Source organism: Rattus norvegicus, chromosome 5 (assembly GCF_036323735.1).
Source record: "Rattus norvegicus strain BN/NHsdMcwi chromosome 5, GRCr8, whole genome shotgun sequence".
Lineage (NCBI taxonomy): Eukaryota > Metazoa > Chordata > Mammalia > Rodentia > Muridae > Rattus > Rattus norvegicus.
Window position 1 is genome coordinate 167,480,595 of NC_086023.1, and position 18,980 is coordinate 167,499,574.

The 18,980-nt window shown below is 51.8% G+C and overlaps 1 protein-coding gene across 19 annotated transcripts in view; it reads right to left on the reverse strand.

Moving 5' to 3' along the window:
- Positions 1–18,980, reverse strand: part of Camta1 (calmodulin binding transcription activator 1) — an 847,864-nt gene that overhangs the window by 688,956 nt on the left and 139,928 nt on the right. The window lies entirely within an intron of this gene.

Genomic DNA, 18,980 nt, shown 5'->3' on the forward strand with positions numbered 1-18,980 from the left:
GCCACTGCCCTGACCTGGAAACCGTGGCTGTGGCTCTCTGCCTTGGCCTCAAGTTTACTCATCTGGGCTCCTGTGCAGAAAGCCAGTTGTAATGTCTGGACAACCCCCAGGATGTTCTACCAAGTGAGGAAAGTCCAGCCTTTTCATTGCCTTCCACGGGCAGCCTCCTAGCCTATGAGGCCCAAGAGGATCTGATACGGGCTAGCCTCACAAGAAGTCTGATGGGCAGAGGTAACGGGAGGGCTGGAGACAGACAGCCTCATCTTTCCACACTGTCTCCTCACTTCAAGGGAATCCCATCGCCCAGAGTGGAGCCTCACAGGAGAATTGTAGACCTCAATCCCTCAGCTTAAGAATTGGTTGTCTCTGTGTACAGGCCGCTGTGCAGTGTGCCACCCCATTCAAAGTTTATTTTACATTAAATCTCCAAGCCAGAGGCCCTCCCACTGGTCTGCATAAAGCAGAGTTATGGATCCAAGTGTTTTTAAAAATAGGTGCAGCCCCGGACCCCGAGAAGCTGAAGGGACATTATGGGAACACACAACCGCATTGTTTTGTTACCGTATGAAAAATTGGATTCCCTGACTCGGATTTTCCCCCTCCTGCTCCCCGCCCCTCCCTCTCCTCGTTCCTCACCTGAATTGCTGCAGTGGTTCCTGGCACTAAGCACAAGATCTATTACAGAGCACAGCAGCCCACGCCAAGCTCCAGGGTCCCAAGCTGCTATGTACAGGTCGCTGAGGCCCAGGCAAGCTCCCATCCTCCTGAACGCTCACAGAGCCTGCCATTCTAGGCCGGATGTCAACTGAGCCCCACAGCTTCCAGCTGGATTTCGGATGTACTTTGTCACAGGGCTCCCATTACAGCAGTCCTGGCATGGGTTGTGTATGTGCACACACACGTGTGTGCACACATGTGTGCTACAGAGTGAGGACAAACTCAGGCGTCAGTCTGCTCCTTCAATCATGGGGTTCCCAGGCATGGGACTCAGGCCACTCAGGCTTGGTAGCAAGCACCTATTTACCACTGAACTGTCTCGCCAGCCCCAGGGAAGCTCTTCTGAGCAATAAGGTTCTGAGGTGGGCAAGCTCTCTTGGGCCAGACGCCATGATGGACACGGGAGCAGCAGCTCAAGTTTGACCCACGCCGGCCACCATAGAATGAGAGGAAGTGGCTCCCCCCTCACTCTCCCATCCTGTGCTTTCAGGCCAGAGGGCCGAAGTCACCACAGTGAACTAAGAGAGCTGAGTGTCTCAGTGACCCCATGAGGAAAGAGGGGTAAGAGGTTTGGAAGCTGATTCGAGGTGGACAACAGATTAGGCTACAGGCCACACCACTCCTGAGTGTCTTCCAAAAGAACCAAGGTCAAAAGAGACATCTCTGGAGACTGGGATAACTCTGTCTACAAAGCGTTTGCCTTGCAAGCAGGAGCACCTGAGTTTGATCCCCAGAACCCCCACACAAAGGCAAGGCATGGGACGGTAGAGTTGGTTCAGTGAGCAAGAGCCCTGTGACATTAGCACGAGGATCCGAGTTCAAATCCCCAGCACCTACACTGAAAGCTAGGAATAGCTAATGCATGCCTTAGCCCCGGGGCTGGGCAGAGCAGAGAAAGAGGCCATCGCTGGGGTTTTTGCTGAACACCAGCCCAGCTCCAGGTTCATAGAGACAGCCTGTCTCAAAAGTATAAGGCAGACACCTGATGCCCGCTCTTTCCAAGTGTACACAGGTACACACACACACACACACACACACACACACACACAATAAGGAAATGAATTTAAAATAAAACTTAGAAAAGACTGGATGTTGTAAGCTACACTTAAAATCTCAGGGCTGAGGAGGATCCCTGGAACTCAAAGTCCTATAATCTTATTGATAAGTTTCAATCCTGGGAGAGGCATTTATAAGGATGACAACTGAGGTTGTCCACTGGCCTACACATACATGCGTGCACATGTGCACAGGCACACCCACACACACTCATGCATTCACAGACACGTCCTCATGTGCACACATGCATATACTCATGCATGCACAGACACATGTGCTTGTTCTCACCCACATGCATAATACACACATGCATGCACAAACACACTCATACATGCACACATGCACAATCACACAGGCACTTGCACATACAAGAACACATCACACATACATGAAGACACATATCTATGAATGTAGCTGCCATATTCACAAAATGTGGGAACTAGCTTCATGTCTGCCCCCAGAGGATGGAGTCAAGAGAACACGGTAGAAGCATTCTGTAACACATACACTGTAATAGTATTTAGTCCTGAAGAAGAAGAAATCCTGTGACATTCGTCATTGTGGTGAGCCTTGAAGAATTACGTGAAGCAAAAACAGCCCCAGACAGACAGATATTGGGGGCCCCAGTTACATAAAGGACCCAGGAAACCCCACAGAGTAAGGGTTTACACATGGCTGCCAGAGGCAGAGGGCAGGGCGTGAGGTGTGCTAGCCGGTGTGTACCGAACATCAGTTACACAAGTGGAACTCGCTGTAGTGATTCACTGCATGAGGCTGTGCCGGCAGAAGATGGCACTTCTAAACGTGCTGAGGCAGAGCTCTCCCGTTGGGTGTTCTTATCAAAGTCACCACTTGATGGTCCATCTCCATCTTCAACTTGATAAGATCTAGAATCATCTGGGAGACAGACTTCTAGGCAAGCGCATGAGAGATCGCCTCGATTAGATCAATCAAAGGGGAAGACCCACACAGAAAGCAGCACAGTTCTGTGGTCACCAGACGCCCCGCCCCATGCTCTGCAACTGTGGGTGTGACGTCACCAGACGCCCCGCCCCGTGCTCCAACTAAGCTGCAAACTGGGCCTTTGAACCGTGAGCCAAAACCCTTTCTCTCTTAAGGTGCTTTTACCAGAATATTTTCTCACAGAAACAGGAAAATGAGATGGTCACTGTAATGAAAATAAACCAAGCTAAGTCTGATTTCTGGACACAGAGTAAAGTTTGCTCCTACTCCACCCTCCCTCTGCCTGTCATTCAGGTTTGCCGGCTTCGATAACCGCTCCTGGCTAAGGGTCAGCCAGGCATGCAGAGCCTGATGCCGCAGGTCTGCATTTCAGAGGCTAACCCAAGAGCATTGTGAGGTTCATGCCCATTCTGGGCAATTCGACAAGACCGTGTCTGAAAAGAACAGGTGGCACTGTGGCTCAGCGGTGTCGCCTGGCATGCTCAAGACCCTGGTTCAGTCTCCAGGACTGAGAAAGGGGGGCAGAGGGTCCCTGTAGCAAGCTTAGAACGCAAGGTCAATGAAGGAGGGAGGGGTCGCACACCAGGAGTGAGGCACCTGGTCCCTGTGGCAATCACAGAAGGTAGGGAGAGCTCGAAAGCTAAATGCAGTGCACCAGAGTGCTTACTGAGCATGATCCCATCGCCAAATACGGAAAAAGCAAAAACTTAAACACTTGTCAAAGGTCAAATCGATACTAATTTACTCCAAGGCATAAGGAAGCACCTTTGCCTTTTTTTTTTTTTTTTTTTTTTTTAGTCTTTTCTCTTTTGTCTTTATTAAAGACCATTTGGCCAGGTGTGGTTTCCTTTAGAGTGCCCGCCGTTATTCCCTGCAGTTTAAGTTTAATGCTTAAGCATCGGTCATAGAAAGCCAGTTCCTGCCAGCTAGAGGTGGGGGATGGGAGCCTCTTTCCCACACAGGAACCTGTGTGCTCAAGCAAACCTTCTGAATGGATCTCCTGCAGAAAAGAGAACAAGACACCAAGTTCCTGGTCTCCACCTCCTGCCCTTTGCCCTTCCAACAAAGGCGAGCAGCAAAGTCCTGGTGCGTCCTCTTGCCAAGTTAGCCTACCTCCTGTTCCAGGTCTGGCCAGCACAGAGGCCTTCCCTCAAGACAGCAGCCTCACCCCTGCCCTAAACATTCCTCTACTCCAGACTTCTTTCCTGCTTCTGCAAGGCTGTTGGGGAGCTGACAGGATCAGGTCACACCGGGGTCAGCACAGATGCTGTCATTTCGAAGCTCTGAGGAGGCCACAGACAAGGGCCTGCTTCTCCAAGACAGCCCCTTTCTTTGCCGAGAGCTGGGGAAATCTGAACACTTACCCAATACTGACAAGGACAGCTGGAGGTGCTCATCCCAGCAGACATCACGGCCTGCCACTGTGCCAGCTGTAACACGACAAGTCTTAAAAGTCATTGATCAAGGGGCCTAGTGAGATGGCCCAGTCAGTAAAGTGCTTGCCACACAAGCATTAGGACCAGAGATCAACCCCCAGTACCCAGGTTAAAAAACAACAACAGACCTATGTACAATGGCATGCCTGTAATCCAGTGGGGAAGGAGGGGCGAATGGTTGGATTTCCAGGAGTAGCCAGTGTAGCTGAAGCAGTGAGCCTCAGGCCAAAGATCCTGTCTCAGAAAAACAAGGGGGGTTGGCTGTGAAGAATGACACCCAACATTGACTTCCAATCTCCATGTATACCTGTAAATACACACACACACACACACACACACACACACACACACAGAGTCATTGAACACCACTGTATATTTGGTTGTATGCACTTTCTCACGTGTGCACGATTGTGTACACAACATTGACTTCTGACTTCCATGTGTACCGATAGATTCACACACACACACACACAGAGTCATTGAACACCATTGTGTATGTACTTTCTCACGTGTGTGCACATGCCTATGTGCACATGTATGCACACATACATAGAGGCCAGCGGTCAGCATAGGCCATTGGCCCTCCATAGATATCCATCTTATTTTTAATAAGATTTATTCATTTTATTTTATGTGTGTTTTGCCCACATGTATGTCTGCATGCCATGGCACCGGATTGCTGCTAGAACTAGAGTTACAGACAGTTGTGAACCACCACCTAGGTGTTGGGATTGAACCCAAGTCCTCTCTGCAAAAGTAAGCAGTCGTGACTTACTAGCCATCTCTCTAGCCCCCTCCTGCCTTATCTTTGATATGTGGACTCTCACTGAGCCTGGAGCTCATTGACTGGTTGGGCTGTGTGACTCATGAGCTTCGGGCCCCACACGTTACCACCCCCACCATCTGACATTACAGATGGGTAACATCATAGCCAAGCTTCTACATGGGTGCTGGGTGGGGGGTGGTCGGAGCTCAGGACCTTACATGTGCAGTGCAGGCACTTTGCTAAGTAAGCCATTTCCTCAGGCCTGGATGCCTTTTCATAACGGTCACCAAGGTGGGAGAGACACCTCGGGGGTTAAGAGCACTTGCTGCTCTTCCGGAGATCCCAGGTTCAATTCTCAGCACCCACACAGCAGCTCACAACTGTCTGTAACTCCAGCTCCAGGGGATCTGATGCCCTCTTCTGGGCTGCAATGTCCTGCATGCAAGGCACCTAAGCTCATAGAGTTGCACACACACACATAAAAACTTAATGAAGGGGCCACCTGTGGTTCTTTTCCGTCAGAGACCTGCACAGGATGTACCTAGGCACTGACACCCATAAGATGCACAGTGTGGGGTGGCCAGGGGGAACGGCTTGCAAGATGCTTGGGAGATTTCAATTCCAGACTCTGTCTCAGGTCATTCTTCATCCTGGCTAACGTCTCAGCTGACTGACAGCCAGTGGCAGAGTCTTCAAGATGATCACGGTCTTAGGAGCAGAGGCACAGGGAGTCTGCTCCAAGCACTTCCATGCCCAGCCAACTACAGGAGCTCCGTGGAGAGAAGCAAGGAGCAGCTGGGAGGATTGTGCGGGCTGGGGTTTGGGGGGGGGGGGGGATTCTACTCAACACACTCCACACTTGCTCTCTGCTCGTGACCCTCAGAGTCCTCACCACCTCTGCCTTTCCGTCACTGACGCTCTGAGGGCCTCACAGTGGAGCCAGCTGCTCTGGACAGCAAAAGGGGCTTCCAAGTTTCCCCCGGGACAGGAAGCCAACCTGAAAGCAATACCTGGTGGAAAGCCAGACCACCAGGCAGCCAGATGGGCCTGACTGCAGTGGCTGCTGTACACACTGCTGCTCCCTGAGATACACACCCTATCTAGCCTTTCAGCCCCACCCTGTGACCCTGAAATCTTTAAGGCCAGGGCATCCTTCAGGCCTCCCCCAGGACACCAGGCCCCGCCCCTGCTTCCTCTTGATAAGTGGGATGGTGTTGGTGCCACCACAGAGCATGCTCACAGCAAATCAGGTGGGAGAGCAGTACACAGAGCCCGGACGCACGTGATACGCGTGCACTGAAAAGGCACAAAAGGCGTGTCCAAATCTGCATGGACGCAAACAAAACTAGTGGCCCTCCTCGAATTTGTGGAAGATCATTAACAAGAACAGATTCTTGCTTTGAAAGGCGCTTGATGGCTGATGGGAATTAGACACAGGGGAGGTGGGTGGGTCTGATGGTTTGTAAGTGCTTGACCCAGGAAGTGACATTATTAGGAGGTGTGGCCCTGTTGGAGAAGGTGTGTCATTGTGGGCATGGGCTTTAAGACCCTCATCCTAGCTCCCTGGAAGCCGGTATTCTCCTAGCAGCCTTCAGATGAAGATGTAGAGCTCTCAGCTCCTCCTGCACCATGCCTGCCTGCATGCTGCCACGCTCCCGCCTTGATGATTATGAACTGAACCTCTGAACCTGTAAGCCAGCCCCAGTTAAATGTCCTTATAAGACTTGCCTTGGTCATGGTGTCTGTTCACAACAGTAAAACCCTAACTGAGACAGTGGGGGATAACCTCGGCTACCAAGAAGAGAACCAAAAGGGTACACGGGACATCCTGGACTAGCTCTTCCCCTTCCTATCACTTGTAGTGATTTCAGAATTAAAAACTTTAAACTTTATCCAACCACAGTCTGCACCCAACGCTGAGGGAAAGGGATACAGACTTACAGGTTGAGCCTACACCAGCTCGAGAGGGCAAGAACTCCACCCCAGCTTCTCTCTACAAACAGAACAGCATCAGCCTACTCCAAAAACCCTCCGTCGTCTCCCGGAGAACCCCTGGGTGAAGAGTCCAGCCCGTAGCCCACGGAAACAAGCGGGCCCATAGGAAGTGTGCTGAGCTACATAGCAAGCCCATCCTGCCTTGGTTTGTACCCAGGATTCTGTCCCTCCTGAGCGGCACTCATATCAAGGGCCCAGCCAACCCCTCTCACACAGCCCTGAAGCACTTTCAGGTGGGGAGCCCAAGCATGGTCACAAGGCGGGGGGCAGTCAAGTGTCCAGAGCCCAGGACTCCTCACTTCAAGCCCCACTGGGCTCATGGCTGCCTCTGTCATCTCCACAAGTCACAAGCCCCGCCTCTTTCCTGTGCAAGCACCGGGTTCAGGTGTACTCTGTGTCCTGCTCCACATCAGAGTTAGTGCATCTCAGGTTGACCTTGCAAGCGAACTCTGCAGGAAACAGAGGAGCTCATCTCCTTGTGTCTCAACTGCCATTCTTGCTGGACCTGTTCTACCTACCACAGGCGGCAGCTTTCTAAGGCCAGAATACCCACCTCAGAATCAAGGGTAAAGCAAAACCCCTTTCAAATGATCCCAAGTTGTCAGGCTACACAAATCACCAAACAGAAGCCCACATACCTCTGTGCTCCCCATCCCAGGCCTCCTCTGCACCTGGTCCACATGCAACTGTCCTCGGCGTCCCCTGTGTTCTGTTCCCTCTGCCTAATGCTTTTCCCAGCATCCTCTAGTCTGCCTCCTTTTACCAGAGCATCTCTTACTCCTCCTCCAGCTCTACACTTCCAGACTACTTCCCATGAGCCTTCCCTGGATGCCCAGGGCGGATATATGTCTGCCGGGACAGGTGCTCCAGTGGCCAGTGCTGGGGACATACTCTGACCACAGTCACTCTTACTGTCTGTTTATTCATTAGACTGCATTGGCCTGGCTAGCACAGCACAGCACAGCACAGCACGCGGGTGGCCCATAGGAGGATCCACGCTGTCAGATCAAAGGATCTCTGACTAAGAAGCTGCCATAACTCCTAGGCAGTCTGTCGGGTGGGGAGCTGGGATGTTACTCATGAAGTTCTGTACTCTGGGGCTCTCATCTTTAAACTTCGCCATGAACAAGGAGAAGGGCTGGCCTTCCTGTCCGAACTCAGAGATGGAGCAAGTCAGGACAAGAGGTGCCTGTCTCTCAGGAGGTCCCTGACTGCCAGGGAGCACACCCAGTTCATATTAAGAGCAGTTTCCTTGGCACACAAAGAGGCAGCTGCTATTCCTGGGGTACCAACTTGGCAGAGGGACCTTGTAGAATTCTTGGGGTCAACGTTTCAGGAGGAAGAGGTCTGGGCTTAGCCGCAAAGGGAGCAGCAAGCTGCCGACGCTCCGTTTGGCAATTCATCGATGCTCTGCGAGTTAATGCCTTATTATTAGTGTGCATATTTATAACGCGCCCTCCAGTTATTAACGGTGATATAATGCCAACTGAGAAAACCAAGGGACCTCAGAAATATTTACATAGCAGAATAATTAAGACCAGGAGCTGAGTCACGGAGGGAGCCTCCTGACTTTCTGGGCAGAAAAAAAAAAAAATGGGACATTCTGGCTTCAGCCCTGCTCTGAGGCTTCCTAAATGGAAGCCATTCAGAATACAGCTATGTCTTCACCTTGAACACCCTAGATCTTCAGTGGGAGACCAGGTTGACCCCCACCTAAGACTCTCCCAGACTTCTACAGCAAGCCCATGCACCAGCCAGAGAAGATAGAAGGAAGGAGGGCTAAGCAGGGACCATAGCCTCCAGGCTGCCCAGTTTAGGAGCCCCTGACCAGACCATCATCCCCAGAGAAACTGCAACACGGGCTGAGGCCCCCGTATGCAGAGGAAGCTCCCAGACGGGCAAAGAGCAAAGCCATCTTTCCCAGTACCTCAGCCTCAGAGCGGAGGCCTTGACAAGGGCACGAAGCTCCTCCCTCCCCTTCCTCACGGTCTCTTCCTCAACACCCTTGAACACCATTTAATCCTTAAGCCAGAAGATCATTCTCAGTCAGACTTGAGGAGTCCAACAGGGGACCCTTAACTAGGAATGTCTCAGTGCGTGTAGGTGGCCATGCTTGTGGGTGGATGAACTTGTATGAGGCTGGGGGTTGCACTTGTTGAGGAGTAGGTGTACTTGCGCAGTGTGGGGGGGGAAGTGTGCCTGTGTTAATGTGTATGTGATGGGGGTGGAGGCCAGAGAGCAAACCAGGGTGTCATTCCTCAGGAGCCACCCACCCTGTTCTTTGAGACACAGTTTCTTTCTCATTCATCTAGGCTGGCTGGCCAGAGAGCCCACAGGAGCTACACCTCTGTCTCTCCAATGACAGGGTTACTGGTGTACAGCAATGCACTCGGTTCCTTATGCGGGTTCTGAGAATCGAGTTCACGTCTTCATGCCTGTGTGGCAAACACTTTATCCGTTGAACCACCTCCCTAGTCTCTGTGACTTCTGTTCCTCGACATCTTTCAAAGCAAGGAGGAAGGGAACTGGCTTTGAAAGGGAGAAAGGGGACCCAAAACACAGCTTGAATGTGATAAAGCGGTGGAATATTATTCAGCCCCAAAAAGGGAGATGCTGTGATGCCTGCCGCAGCACGGTGAAACTCCAAAAGAAGCCAGTCACAGGTGATGACCAGAGGAGCAGGTCGGTAATGGTTCCAGAGTGTATCAGACAGGGGTCGGGGTTCTCTCTCAGGGTATGAAACACAGTCTACACTGTGGTGTTAATGGTATTATTCTGTGATTATATAAAAAGCACCTGAATTATAACTTAAAGCGAGTGAACTGGGCTGCAGAGACAGCTCAGCAGGCAAAAACTCCTGCTGTTCTTGCAGAGGATCTGAGTTCAGTTCCCAGCACCCACATCAGTCAGCTCACGACTGCCTGTAACTCCAGCTCCGGGGATCCCATCCTGATGGTCTTCATTGGCCACACGCATGCATACACACAATTCGATTAACCGCATGGCATGTGGGCTGCACCTGACACAGAGCCTAAAGCAGGCAGGCAGGCCCCCTGTTGCTCCCTGAGCACTCCTGCGGCACTCTGCAGTCAAGGTCAGCCTGCAGCAGCCTCCAGAAGCCTTGCCCTGTTCCCTTGGTCCCCACCTGCAGGCCTGACAGAGACACCTGTGTGTATTCCCAGAACGCTCACAGGACTGGAAATCTGCCTTCCAAAGGACACAACGCGCAGTAACTAACACCAGACCTGAACACCCTGCTTGCGATAAATGTCATCCTGTTTGCTTCTGGAAGGGTCTCTGCTCTGCAGCTGACGCCCCATTCAGCCCCATCACAAGCGATATGCAAATGCAGTTCTTGTCACTCTAATAACCCCAGAGTGGGAATGTTCCCATAAAACCACTGTAACAGCCCCTGGTTTTATGGCCAGCTAAGTTTTCTTTGCTTCTTGTCAGGACTTTCTCCCCCTCGCAGCTGATTAGAGAAGAGGCTGCTTCATATTTCTTTTCCTTTGGAGAAACCAGGGCACGCAGCCGCCAAGCTGCACCCCCTCCGTCTGCCACCTGACTTCAGCTGCCACCACTGCCCAGCTCCCTCCCAGCCACAGGGACTTATAAAGCACCAGCTCCCTTCCCACCAGGTGTGGAAATGCATGGCCTCTGCTCAGTGCACTCAGTCAGAGGGGAATAGAAAGCCGGCCTTATTTATAACAACTGAATACCTCTGCTCCTCGGGTTAGAGCTGGCTGTGCACCATATATGTGTGCGAGCTACAAAGAGGCACATATAAGCTTACATATTCTCACACACAAATGCATGCGGAGACACACACACTCATGTAAGGGATGCAAACAGGCAAGCACGTGATCACACACGTGAACATATGGGGCGCAAAGGCATGCACAAGCTGGTATGCACACATGAGCACTGGCACACACCAGCTTGCACACATGCACACACAGTGAGTTCTATATACAAACTCATATGCACAGATGCAGACACACACGAACTTGTATACATGCATGCACAGAGAAACCAAAGCTTGTATGCGTTTATTCACAGATATATACAAGCTTTTATCATATAGGCACACATACATATGTATAGGCAGAGACACACTCACATATATGCATAAACACATATATAGGTACATACATACATACATACATACATACATACATTGTACTGCTTTTTCCAAAGTGACTTTCATATACACCTCGTAAGAAAGTGGCTTGCGGGGTTGGGGATTAGCTCAGTGGTAGAGTGCTTGCCTAGCAAGCACAAGGCCCTGGGTTCGGTCCCCAGCTCCGAAAAAAAAAAAAAAAAAAGAAAGAAAGAAAAAAAAAGTGGCTTGCATCATGGACTCCTGGTCTCCCTTGCCAGGGAAGAGAGGTCAGGACAGGTCTCCTAGGGGACCTCTACATTTCAAGCACTGCTCTGAGGTCCAGAGAGAAGGCTTCACCTGCCTCTAGCACAAGACTGCTCTTTCCCTGCCTCTATCCACATTATAAACAAAGCCATTGGCTCTCCTTCCAGAGAATTCCTAGGAGCACCCACAGACAGGACATCCTACCTCCTCCCACACTGAAGGCCCTGGGAGAGAGGAGGGACAGACATCAGATCTCCCTCCCAGTGCTTCCACTAAGTCCTCCTCAAAGACCTCAACTGCAGCACAAGGCTGAAGGGTAGTGGCAGGACATCTCAGGTCCTCCAGGTCTTGCAGGCAGGGGACATGTACCATACCTTGACCCAAACACTTGGTGTGCTGTGTCCTATGCTGACGTGACTGGACATAATCAGGTAACTTCAGGACCACACAGTAGCCCAGCCCTCAATGAGGATCCAATGTTACCTATGGGACTTGGAGAGCAAGAGCTCTGGACCCTCCATTCCACTGAATGAGTCAAGGGCGCATCCTGTGGCCCCTCTTCTGCCCCGCTTAGCTATCAGACCTGATGAAAACAACCCCGCCCACTAGCCTAGGAGCTCCGCCCACTAGCTGAGGAGCTCCGCCCACCAGCTGAGAAGCTCCGCCCACTAGCTGAGGAGTTCTGCCCGCATCCAATCCATTTCCCTTATTTGTTCTCTGTTGCGGTGAATATTTAAAAAGGGTAACCTTTTATCCTATGCTAGTGCTGGCACTGTGGGGTATCTTTATCTCAGCGGCAGCTGGTTCTAGCGCATCATCACTCCACGCTGGCCACAAGTACTCTCTGACCAAGGCAGGCCTCGGCCGTTCCAGTGTGTCACACTGCCACCCTGCTCCCCAGAGTTAGTTCCGCCCCCTGGTAGTTAAGGTATAAACTCCCAACTACCTGGCAAAATCAAGACTCAATAAACTGTAGTTTATCAATCAGGTTTATATGTTATATTCTCAATTCACAATACATCTACACAATAAACAACCAATTGATAAAGATATAAACCGCCCACCTAGATAAGATGAATTGACCTATCCGTCCTTTAAGAAGTAGTCATAATAACTTGTAGAGATACGTGGCGATGGATCATTTACTCTGCCTTCATGTTGCCTGTCCTCCTTTCTCTTCTCCCTCTCCTCCTTCTCCTTCTAAAACTTTGTTCTTTCCTATCCTTCCTTCTTGCCCAATGACAGGCCTCGTTTTATCTTGTGTCTGCCTTTACCGGCAAAAAACGACGACAACCTACAGTTCTGTGAGTAATGGCCTTACAGTGGGCTCCTCCCCGGTCATTTAAGCCCAGCACAGCCATTCCCTGAGGAGAAGGGTCCATGGGTCACTCCCCCGACCACCTCTAAATCACATTGTCACTCTGGCTTCTGCAAGCAGGGGCTGAGTCGTGAGAAGCCTCAGATGGGAAGAGGAAAAGGCTCTGGAGGGTTTGGACCCTGCAGGATATGGGGGTAGGGAGCATAGAATGGCAGCAGAGGCCAGACTCCTCCCTCCTCCTGGAGACCCGTCTCCCAGCAAGGCAGAGTGACCTTGGTGAGGTGAAATGAGGAAGTGACAGAGAGGCCTGCTACAGATGCTTCAGTTGTGTAGACGTGGAAAGACATTACTATTGTGGAGCACAGACTCTGTCTGCTGGTCTCCGTGAGCTCATAGCACACTGAACAAGACAAGTAAGATGTCTCCACAGAGGTGCAAAGGCCAGTGGTTCCCATGCTCTGTGAAACACCCAGAGAGTGAGACAGTGACCCCTGGGTGCCCAGGGGAAGGCTAAAGGCAGCTTGCCAGCCAGATGCCAAAAAGGGCTGGCTAAGAAAAGGCGGACCCCCATCCCGGCCACCTCAGGATCAGTCACACAGAAAGAACATACAGAGCCTAGAGCAGCCCCTGAGAAGTTGGCCCCAACCTTCCCACCCCTCCAGGGACAGCCAGCCAGGCCCTGCCTCATTCTGTCTCGGAGACTGGGTGCACATGCATCCAAGTCAAGCTGGCCTGGTGGCATTTATGTCCCTTGGCAGCTGAAAATGAATAGCCTCGGGTCAATCAACCCCTTGGAGATGTTGAAATGATAATGATGATAATAAAACTAGCAGGGGTCACACATGGCCTGTGACCATTCCTGTCATCTTTCCCCACCCCCACCCCCACCTCCACCCCACCCCCACCCCCACCCCCACTCCAAACTGTGTATCAGGGAGCCCTAGATACCCTCACACTTGCCTCAGCCCTGACGCCACAGGCCAGGCTGGGTCTAAGACTGGGCAGCAATCTCAGCACCAGGCAGGCAACACAAGCCTATGTAACAGCCAGGGAGTGCCCTGACACGGTGCAATCGAGACAGTGCCACCGGCTCCCAAACTGGCAGAGATGGCCATGGAGTAAAGACAGCTGGCCCTTTTGGGAAGCGTGGACTCTGGTTCCCACTATCAGGTCCCTCGGCCTTCCCTTGTGTTCTCCGGACAAGCTACTGTACACTTCACGGTGGGAGTCCCCTCTTGCTTAACAGAGCCAGAGCTGTTTCTGCGGCTCACACAGAGGAAGGCTGTGCCTGCAGCTCAGTTGCAAGCGCTCGCCCCGACCCTCCCTGGAAGCAGACAAGTAGAATGAGAATGAATTCCCCTCCTAGGCACCTCCACCTACAATGAGGGAGAGCTCATCCGCAGTCTTACACAGATGCTCTCGCTCAGACTGCCTGGGTTTGAAAACCCTGCTTCTCCCGCCACCAGCTGCCTGAGGCTGACCTCTCTGGGAGGAACTTACTTCCCTTACATGCAGAATGGAGACGGCCGAGCTATCAGATCTTATATGGTCATTACCGGGACGAAGTGTGTCCTACATGCGTTACATGAATGGCTTACAGTCGGACTGGCCAGGTGGCTCAGCAGGTAAAGGAACTTGCCACCAAGCCTGGATGGTTGAGTCCCAGGACCTTCCCATGTGGTAGAAGGAGAGAGCTCACTCCCAAAGGTGGTCCTCTGACCTGCATGCTTGCACCATGGCATGTAATTACACACACGAACATGCATTCACACGTGCATATACACACACTCACACTATTAAAATAAATGTGATAAAAGGTTATAGTAGGCCCTTCATGTCTTCTACTGCTCCCCCAGTTTAAGTTTATGGCTCTCCGAGCACCTACAATGGACCCTGCACTGCCCCAGGCCCAGTGACACAAAAGCTCAGTGGATTTTGTCTGCAGAAGTCCCCATCTGGCAGAGGACAGAGTGGTAAACACGTTAAGTCTGCATCCGGTGCGATAAGACTGTTTGGGCGGTGCCGTGCGGTGCCGGTGCGAGCGCGGGGAACCAGTGATTAATTTTGCTTCAGGGCTGGGGAGTCTTCACAGAGGAGGTGACATTTGAGCTGGACTTCGGGATTTTTGAAAGAGCTCTCCACAGAACTAAATCTGGACCCAGTGCCAAGACTGTCAGCCTCGAAAATCAATCCTGCTACCCGGAGGAGGGGCAGCTCGCCACAGACGCTCCCCGCCTGAGGTCGCTCAGCTGCCCCCACAGTGAGGGTGTCCAGACTTCCTCTGGAGACTGGCCCACACTTCCCTGTGGAGCTTGACATCATTTTCCACTGTCTAACCCTGTCTGCTCACCGCCAGCTTGGGGCTCTCGTTTCCAGGCAAACTTCTTTGGCCTTTGCCCCTTGAAGGCAATTCGAATCTTCTTCCCCTAGTAAGAATGATCATGACCTCTTTTAAACGGAATCAGCCCCTTTAGAGGATGCGTCATGTATCTCCAAGAGAAAAGCAGAACTCTAGTCAAGGCGGGCTTTCATCAAAGCCCTGCCGCCTGCTGCCGTGTCCGGTGATGGTGGCACCGCTTCTCAGCCTCGCTTGCCCCGTGTGTACGTTTGAGTAGCCATTGCAGTGCGGCTGGGATGGTTCAGAGAGAGGAGGATTTTAGAACGGGATCCAGGAAATAGTGAGCGACCGAGTGCTGGTACCCTTAAGTAAACACATCTGCCCCTCCCACCACCCAAGACCATCCTTCCTGAGCTATTTTGGGATAAGCTCATCGGATCCAGGGGAACCTGGATTTGAATCCTGGTTCATCTGTGTGCTGGCTGGGTGACTTCCGGTAAGCTTGCAAAACCCCTGAAGGAACAGGGGACCTTGCAGGTTGAGTCATAGCCGGTGGGATAAGTGCCTGCCTCACGATGGCTACCCGCTGCTACTGCCGGAACTTCTTACACAGCTGAATCTCAGGCACCTGACCTCCAGGAAGCGTATTCTTCATAGTCACAGCACACTGATGGCCCCTGGGAAATATTAGCAATCTGATTCTGAACTGTCTAGGGCTTCATCTGGACAAGGCTAAGCAGTGATAGCCAATGCCACTGCCTCCTGGAGACCCTCTCCACAGTGTCACCCGCACCCTGTCCTGTGCCGGACGAGGCCCTACCCATTCAACCATCCCACCAACACGTACTGATCTCCCCGGTTGTCTGAACCGCCTGATGAGAGGATCCTACCGTCTCCTTCCGGCACACTCTGTAAGAACCCATGATCTCCCTTGGATCTCTATCTAATTTTTTTCAACACAAACAGGGCTAAGGGCTTCCATGTTTTGGGGACTCTGCAGACTGTAAGTGTAGCTTTGGAATGGTTGGCAGCAAGGACTCCGCCAAAATACTCAAGGTCAAGAGACCAGCGTGGGTCTAGGCAATGTGTACCTCTTGAAACAGTGACAAATACGTTATTTAATTTTAATGAGCATTTTTGCATCTCAAATCTAATTACAGCATTATCAAGCCTTGCTTTGAACTGCAGGTGGCTTCTCATTACGTGTGGAGCTGCCACAAGCGTTTCTCGTGAATACTAATAACAGCCTGATTTTACTATCTGCTTAAAAATAAATAAATAAATTAATTAAAAAAAAAAAACCTTCCAGAGACTTAGAAGGCCTGGCTTTATAAAGCATCTGTGGAGGCCAAGCCACATGGTTATGCGGCTTAATTAAAAAAAATAAATACTGTATGTGGCCACCCTGGAGGGTGACAGCTCAGGAAGGGCAGAGGGGAAGCATGGCCGGGAGCAGAGACTCGGAGACTCAGTCTTACTGCAGTCTCGTTGCATAACATTCAAATCCCCCAATTTGCTTGCAGTTCAGAGAGAGCGGTTCCGTCAACAGATTTTCTGGGTGACGGACTCTGGTAATAGGCCTAGAGCTGGAAGTCTCCGAGGAGGTGCTCCGCAAGCCTGTTGGGTGGACGGGTCTGAAGAGAAGCACAGAAGTCAACCGAGGCGGCCTCCTGGCCAGGCTGCATGGGGAGGGAGGGCAGATCCACATTTGTGAGTGAGAAACCCTGCAGCCCCTGAGTGGGGAACTCTGTCAAGCGCTCGGCCGTGGCTCCCTACTGGAGAGCTGGCGCAATGCCAAGGGCCTGCGTGTTCTTCGTGTGTGCTTGGACAGGGTTTCAGGTTGCACCCTGACTGGCACCTCTCTCAAGAGGGACAGCAGCATCTAAGGCAGGGCTGCCAGGGCAGGCCGATGGTCCGGCTATGACCTCCTGTAGGGCCTGTTAATCATGGTCTGGATTTGAAACGTCTCCAAAGGCCCACTAATTAGAACAGATAGATAGATGCAGTCTGTGGCCACTCTGGAGGTGACAGCACAGGAAGCACAGGATGGACCCAGGGCCAGGATGGCCTCTGACATCAGCAGCAGGTGCTGGGGCATGAAGGAGCTGGAGCCTGCCTGGAGGAAGTTAGGACTTTGGGTGCGGGCACAGGAGTCACAGTGAACCTGGATCCTCCTGCTCTCCGCCACCAGGAGATGAACAGTTCCCTGTGGCACACATTCCTGAAGACTTACCTCAACCCCAGGCCTAAGAGCCACAGGCCCAAGTGACCCTTACTAAACGTCTAAAACCACAGGGTCACGTAAACCTCTGCTCCTGCAAGTTGATCTATCTCAGCTCCATCCTGGCAACACAGAGCTAACAGACCTTCCTCAAAACCAAGTCCTTCCTGTGTTCAGGTCAGAGGGCACAAGCTCATGCTGGCCCTAGGTCCTGATCTCCACCTGCATGTGGTCCACAGGGGGAAAGTCCCCTTAGACACGTCACTGTCCCCATCCTCAGAGCCTGGGACTATGTTAGCATGGTGCTAGCATCGGCTGTGATTTGAGAGTGACTTGAGGAGGGCTTACGTACTACAAACATAGGCCTCGGAGTTTGGAGGTGGTGTTGGACTGTTAAGAGGTAGCCCTTGGGGGCTGGGGATTTAGCTCAGTGGTAGAGCGCTCGCCTAGCAAGCACAAGGCCCTGGGTTCGGTCCCTAGCTCTGAAAAAAAGAAAAGAAAAAAAAAAAAGAGGTAGCCCTTGGTAACCTGGGCATTGGGGTGCTGTCCTCTGAAAAGAATGATAGAAGCCTTGGGAGCTAACTGTTCTCAAGAGGGCGAATTATTGTGGCAGAGCCCTCCCTGGTTTCTATCTCTCCTGCATGGTCTACCACAACCCTCTCTGCCCTGAGGCAACATAGTGTGTGTGCGCGCATGTGTGTGTGTGCGTGTGTACACGTGTGTGTGTACACATGTGTGTGTGCATGCCTGTGCGTGTGGCAGGTGGGAGGGAGGTGGCACGCTTGCTAGAGCCAATGGCATGCTGTTTGGATTTTGAACCTCCATTTTTTTAAGGTAACCAGCCTCGGGCATTTTGTCACAGAAATTGAAAACCGATTAATGCACCAGGCAGAAGGGACTTGAGGTTTCCGATGCAATGCAGGTCCCTGGTCAGCTGACCTTGAAGTGGGAAAGCTGTTGAGCTGTACCCAACGCAGCGTCATGTGCCCTTAAAAACCAAAGAGAAGTGAAGGGCAGAAAGGAGTCAGAGAAACCACCAGGAAAGGGATCTGGCCCGCCATTGCTGGCTTCAAAGACAGGATGGGGCTGTGAGCCAAAAGGAGGCAACTTCGCCAAATGCTGATCAAGGCAGAGGAGGAAACTCTCCTGGAGTCCAGACACCCAGCCTTGTGGTCAGTTGATTCCTGCCCAGGGAGTCTCGTGTAAGGTTTTGGCTTCAGAACCCCGATCCAAATGTGTTGTCTTAACCCCTGAGATCTGAGGCAACCCACAGGGCAACAGGAAGGAGAGCCTGGGAGTCAGGCTCCCTGTGGGCTCTCTGCTGAGCTCACGCCATGAACCAGAGAACAAACCAAGTTTTTTAAACAGGCTACACATTCTCAGTCTTCTCCTTAGGAGTAGGAAAAGCTCTGTTTTCCAACTTGACAGCACTGGAGTGGACGTCCATCTCCCTGCGCCTGACTGAACTCTGCAGATTTAAACTCCTCAGGCCCACACCCAAGGTGCCCAGGCCCTAGATTTTGCTCTTAAATCAAGAGTTGCACAGGTTGAAGCTAGAGAGATGGCTCAGTGGTTAAGGCAAAGGGCCCTGAGTCCAGTTCCCAGCATCTTCATCAGGTAGCTCACAATGGCCTGTAACTCCAGTCCTGTGGGATCTGATGCCCTCTGCTGGCCTCTGCACCCACTGCACTCAGGGGCACATACACATGCATGTGCACTCACACACACACACACACACACAATGCACACAGACACATGCACACTCACAAAGACACACACGTGCACACACATCCACATATGCGCA